Here is a 6,586-nt window from a genome sequence, read left to right on the forward strand (position 1 = left end):
GCAGACTGGCCAGGTAGCATCTTATAGTGTCACTATAAACTGTCCATTTACTTGTTCTTACTTTTCTACCATATGTATGCAGGCCCATAACTAGCATTTTCATGGGGGAGGGTTCATAATTAGAAAAAAGTGGACCTTTTTAGTTCAAATTTATGTTAAAGGGTGTGTACAGTTCTGGTCAAGGTGAGGATTTAGCTTTTAACATTTTGTAAGATACACAGTATTCAGAAACCACTCTATGAGATGTCAAAGAGCATGCAGTTTCTAAGGGGTATCAAAAGTTTATTCGATGAAAATCGGTTTTGAAATGTCTGAGATATCCAAAAACAAGGTGAAACAAAGAGATCCTAATAAAGTTGTGGCATGTCACCTTTTATTATTAGCACTTTTTTGGATATCTCAGCCATTTGAAAACCAATTTTCATCAAATAAACGTTGAATCCTTCTTGAAATTACATGCTCTTTCATATTTCATAAGAGGCTTTTCATTATCTCACTTAGGAATGTTCAAAACATGAATCCCCACGCCACCTCAACCAGTTCTATACAGTCCCTTTAAGTTCCCTTATTTTACACATTGGAGGTGCAAAAAAAAAAATTTTTCTGGTACCACTTCCGGGTTTAATCAGCTGACAAGCTGGGAAAAAAAAGGCTCCCCCATGCAATTTTTTTTCATTCCTTGACATGCCACTTCTGGGTTTCATTGGCTGACAGGCAAAAAAAAAAAAAAAAATAGATAAATGAATAAATAAGGATTCTTCACAATTTCTAACAAGAGACCCGCGGGTCTAGCGCTCACCTGAGTATCGCAAGTTCACCTTTCACGCAGTCACTAATCTAAATTATTCACAGCTCTACTAAAATTTGACCAGGCATTCTCAAGTAGAAGATGAAAATGTACAATAAGGGCCCAAATTTTTTAAGATTCCTTAATTTGGGGGGATTGGGGGCCCCCTGGGGCCCTCTGGGTGGGGCATGGTGCCCATTTTCATAAATTGAGATCCTGACCCCCTAGGGATGCTACCTGCCAAGTTTGACGAAAATCCATCATGAGGTTTTCAGGAAGAAGATGAAAATGTACAATTCAGGCCCCCATTTGGACCTTCCCAACCCCCCCCCCCCCCTGCCCCCAAGAGGGGCAATCCCTGGATTTGCTATGAACAAACTTGAAACTACAGTCATTAATGTACTCATAGTATTATCTTAGCTCTATAACTTCTGATTCTAGAGAAGATTTTTAAAGATTCCTTCATTTTGGGGGGTTTGGCCCCCCCCCCCCCCCCCCGGGTCCCTGGGTGGGGCATGGTGCCCATTTTAACAAATTGAGATCCTAACCCTCTAGGGATGCTACCTGCCAAGTTTGGTGAAAATTGGTCATGGGGTTCTCAAGAAGAAGATGAAAATGTATAATTTAGGCCCCATTAGGACCCCTCCCCACCCCCTCCCCTGGGTCCCAAGGGGGGGGGGGCACTCCTGATTCTGCCATGAACAAACTTGAAACTACAGTCATCATTGTACTAACTCATAGTATCAACTTAGCTCTATCACTTCTGGTTCTAGAGAAGAAGATTTTTACAGATTCCTTAATTTTGGGGGATTTGGGCCCCCCTGGGGCCCCTGGGTGGGGCATGGTGCCCATTTTAACAAATTGAGATCCTAACCCCCTAGGGATGCTACCTGCCAAGTTTGGTGAAAATTGGTCATGGGGTTCTCAAGAAGAAGATGAAAATGTATAATTTAGGCCCTATTAGGACCCCTCCCCACCCCCCTCCCCTGGGTCCCAAGGGGGGCACCCCTGATTCTGCCATGAACAAACTTGAAACTACAGTCATCAATGTACTAACTCATAGTATTTACTTAGCTCTATCACTTCTGGTTCTAGAGAAGAAGATTTTTACAGATTCCTTAATTTTGGGGGGTTTGGGGCCCCCTGGGGGCCCCCTGGGTGGGGCATGGTGCCCATTTTAACAAACTGAGTTCCTAACCCCCTAGGGATGCTACCTACCAAGTTTGATGAAAATCGGTCTTGGGGTTTTCAAGAAGAAGATAAAAATGTAAAAAGTTTACGCACGACGGACAACGGACGCCGGACGCCGGACGCCGGACTACGCACGACGGACGCCGGACGAAGGGCGATCGCAATAGCTCACTTGAGCCTTTGGCTCAGGTGAGCTAAAGGGAGTTTAGGGAGCATGGACTCCCCCTAAAGGGAGTTTAGGGAGCATGGACCCCCCCCCCCCCCCCCAATTCAAGATCAAGAGAATTTGAAATTATTTAATTATTTGTGATCCCTGATATTCTTAGCATATAATATGGGTACAGGGCACCTAATAAAAATTAACTTAATATTTACAAAGATTCATTACCAGTATTCATTTAAGGTGGCAATGATGGCTACCTCTGAGTTCTTATGCACCATGACTTGAGAATGGAGAAAAAGCAAAAGATGAGGTTGAAACCACCTTAACAAATGACAAAGTCAAATTCACTAAATGTAAATCAATTTGCTTTGGGTTTGGCTCAGTGCATTCTAATTCAACATATGCAGCACTTGATAGGAAACAATCATTAGATTTTATGAAGTTTGTAATTTGCAGAGTTGTACACAATTTGTGCATGACATGACAAGACCTTTCCAGGCGGGGTAAGGATTAGATCTCTTGAACTGCCCTCTAATCTTCAAGACTTTGACTTACTGGGCACAGATTAGAATCTCACCCAGACTTTAAGCCAGAGAGCATTGCTTATAAATCCTTTTTGCAATTCTGTGGGTAGCATTTATTTTGGTTCGTGCCTGTGCTGTGTGTATCTGGCATGGCTCCCTCGCCCTCTATGGGCCCTCTATGCCCAATGGGCATACCCACCAGAAGGAAAGAAAGAAAGAAGAAAAAAAAAAAGGCCAAAAAAAAGAAAAGAAAAAAAAAACATGTAGGTCTACTGGTCTAAATATCTATTGACACATGTAAATTTAGCCCACATCATATGATATAAATTGTCACCCACATGCCCACATCAACCCGGCGTTCAGACGATCCCCCTCTTCGCGGGGAGAGAGGGAGAGATTGTATCTTTTTTACGATCGACCGTCCACACGTGTCTTGATATCCCCCGCTGAACGGGGGACAAATCATGGCTAGTGGTTATAGGTCACCGTATGCGCGTACAAAATGGCATTTTGAGCACGCGCACTTACGAGGAAAACAGCTGCATGAGCTGCGCGCTCTGTCCCCCACCAGAATTTGTTGCCGGGCTCGACAAGCTTTCTGGGGGACAGGGGAATGTCCCACCCAGCGTCCACACCATGGGATTGCCGGGGGATGTCCTGGCAAACAGGAGATTCCCCTCGAAGCGGGGAATCGTCTGAACACAGGGCATGTGACATCAACTGAAGTGCATGATGAACTGACAAAATATGTTGCATTGTTGGATGGGCAGTGACCTCTAGCAAATGTCTATTATTTAAAAGAGTAGAGATCGAAATCTAGCTAAGTCTGGACTGATTTTATATCACTGATTAAACGTAGTAAAATTTAGGTTATTATTCAGTATTAATAATCTGAATAAAATTAACACAAAGGAACATGTAAAACCAACATTATTCTCCCAGGTGAATTACAACTACAAGTTTACATCAGTCATCAATTCTACAAAGTACAATTTCAAGACAATCTAGAGATCTCTCGACTAGTTGCCATGATGATCTGGGGGGCGTTTCATCAACGAGTTCGTCGGAGGTTTTCACCGACAAATTTGCTATCAGCCAATGAGACGTAAGGATTTCAGTAGCTTTTAACAGTTGTCAGTGTAAATCACTGACAAAAAGTTTCATGAAACGGTCCCCAGATGATGGTGGGTGCGGCCCCATGCGGATGCCGGATGGCCATTCATTTGTTAATTGTGGTCACTGATTGACATTGATAATACACTAGATCAGTAGATATAGACCTTTTTTCTAGTAATTTACTGCACTGGTGAAGGGAAAATGAAGTCTGAAGAAGAGAAGTATGTCTCACCTTTGAAGTTTTAATTGGCTTGAACCTGTCCTCAGGAAGGAGTCTAATTCTTTATGATTGTCTTTTTATAACGAGAGGAAATCAGGTCTGAGGCGTCTGAATCCTCGTTCTCTTGCACTGTTGTAGCATGGTCACACACAATTAGCAATTGACCCTTGCCCGGATTGCCCGGTTTACGACTATTATCGTCCTGCTGCTGCAGCCGGTTACAGTGGCGGTCGATCTAGTGGCGGGTGGTGGTGTGGGTAGCAAACCCAGGTATCACTACCGAATAAAAAGAACTGCGGGATATTGGAGACCAGTGCCTGTTGGAGACGAGCGCGCGTGCGGCCACGGGATCGGAGCGCGAGTGTACAGATATAAATATGCCTCGTTCCTGTAAAGTGAGCTGTAAGGAGAAATAATGTGGTTATCAATATATATTCCTCTCCTTTTAAAATCAGTTTTATTTACCAAACACATTTATGAAATATTTGTATTATCGTCTGTGTCCATAATTTTGAAAATTGGTTTAATTTAGCGAAAAATATAACAAAAATGACAAATACATATGCTCGGCAATTCCTTGTAATCAGCAGGTGAGGTGAATCGCCACAGAATACATACACACAGTTCTGTGGGAATCGCATGCATGCGGCGAATGGGATACCGCATACGCAGATAACACTTTTCGCCTCATAAATTTACCTTCCGATCGATGAACAATACGGCGTCTATTTAAACAGGAGAGAAAAGTCGCATCTGATGATCTCCCGATCCGAGTTGCTGCCTCCACGTACGTATGATGCTTGCTGGAGTAGTACAGTGTAACGTTACTAGTAAATAGAAGATTTTAGAAAATGATTAAATTAGCGATAGCGTCGATACTACTTTAGTTGTAACGTTAGATTTGCCAAAAGACAGGGATCACTGTAGTCAGTTGGTAGTGTAGTGATGTGATCAGAATAAATAATCAGAATACTAACGTTATTAACGCTGCCAATCGTTAGTTTATATCAGCTGGTGCATGCACGGTGATTGCATTTGTGTCGGCTCAAAATAAAAATGATGCAGTTTCACTTGAGATGGGGCTTCAAGTTTCCGACATTTTTTTAATGATAAAATTTGATTTTTTAGATAATGCTGAACGTCTTATGAAATATGGAAGAGCATATATTATTAGGCAGCCATATTATTATTAAATTCTAATAGAAATTCAAAGTTATTACTTATTTACACTTTCCACAAATTCTAGAATCTAGTCCATTCACCCACATGCACGTAAATTTACATGTCCAAGTTTTATTAGGTAGGATCATGTGATCATGTACAACCAAAAAGGAACGACCGGAAGTCTCGACAAGACTACCTAGTTACTTCCGTATACTGATGATGATGATGATGATGATGATGATGATGAAAGTTTATTTGATGAAAATTGGTTTTGAAATGGCTGAGATATATTCAGAACAAAGCGATCATATAATAAGAAGGATGTCACATAAGTAATAAAAAAAAGGTGGGAGCCACCATAGGATCGCTTCGTTTTACTTTGTTTTTGGATGTCTCGGCCATTTCAAAACCAATTTTCATCGAATAAAGTTTGAAGTCCTCTAGAATTGTATGCTCTTTACTCACTTTACTATTACTGTATGGTATAGTTAAAAATTTATCTGAAGTGGTTTCGTCTCTCGATCACAAAAGTTACTAAATTCTCATCGAATGCAATACTACTAGTCTAGAGTATCTGCAGTATGTATGATCCCTCCACTTTATGATGTGCAGTCTGCTACGCTGTTCCCTTTATAAATACTCCTATAATTGAAATCGATTAGTCGTCGTTGATAACCGGTACTACAGACAAGCGCTCTCAATTCCATGTCATGTGTTCATGGGAGGGGACTCGACCTCATACTCATAGTCCATGTTAAAGAGGTGGTAGGCCTACAGTTTCGGTTGCGATGGGATTTGAGGTTTCCGTATTTGCCATATACATTGTTTCATTGATTGATTTTTTTTTTTTTTTTTATTAGAACATGTGATGGGATTTGAGGTTTCCGTATTTATACATTATTTCATTGATTTTTTTTTTTTAATTACCGGTAGAACAGTATAGGCTTCCTTGTGACATGTGTGTACTTCTCTAAGTGACTAATGTTAATTACCATACCCACTCTAACCATTATTCAAGATGTCTTTCACCATCAGAAAATATTCTTTGACAAGGGTGGATCCAGGAATTCCATAAAGGGGAGGCACCTTTATAAAATTAAAGGGGAGTGCACTCGCCCCCCCCCCCCATTTTTCTTTTTATTTCTTTTTTAAAAAAAAAAAAAAAGGGGGGGGGGGCACCTTCCTGGTGCTCCCCCTCTGGATCCACCACTGTATAAAAGACTAACATTTTAAATGCAGTCCACATGTGACTGTTAGAAAAGAAGAATTACACATACATGTGTATTATGACAGATCAGGTGATTGAGTTACGCACAGGGTTTGAAAAAATGCATGCTGCCGAGAAATGAAGATGTCCTCAGCCGCTGTGCATTTTGTTTCAGCTCTTACGCAATAAAGACTCGCAAGAGCAGAATATGATA

This window comes from Diadema setosum, chromosome 11, assembly GCF_964275005.1.
Source record: "Diadema setosum chromosome 11, eeDiaSeto1, whole genome shotgun sequence".
In the NCBI taxonomy this organism is placed as follows: domain Eukaryota; kingdom Metazoa; phylum Echinodermata; class Echinoidea; order Diadematoida; family Diadematidae; genus Diadema; species Diadema setosum.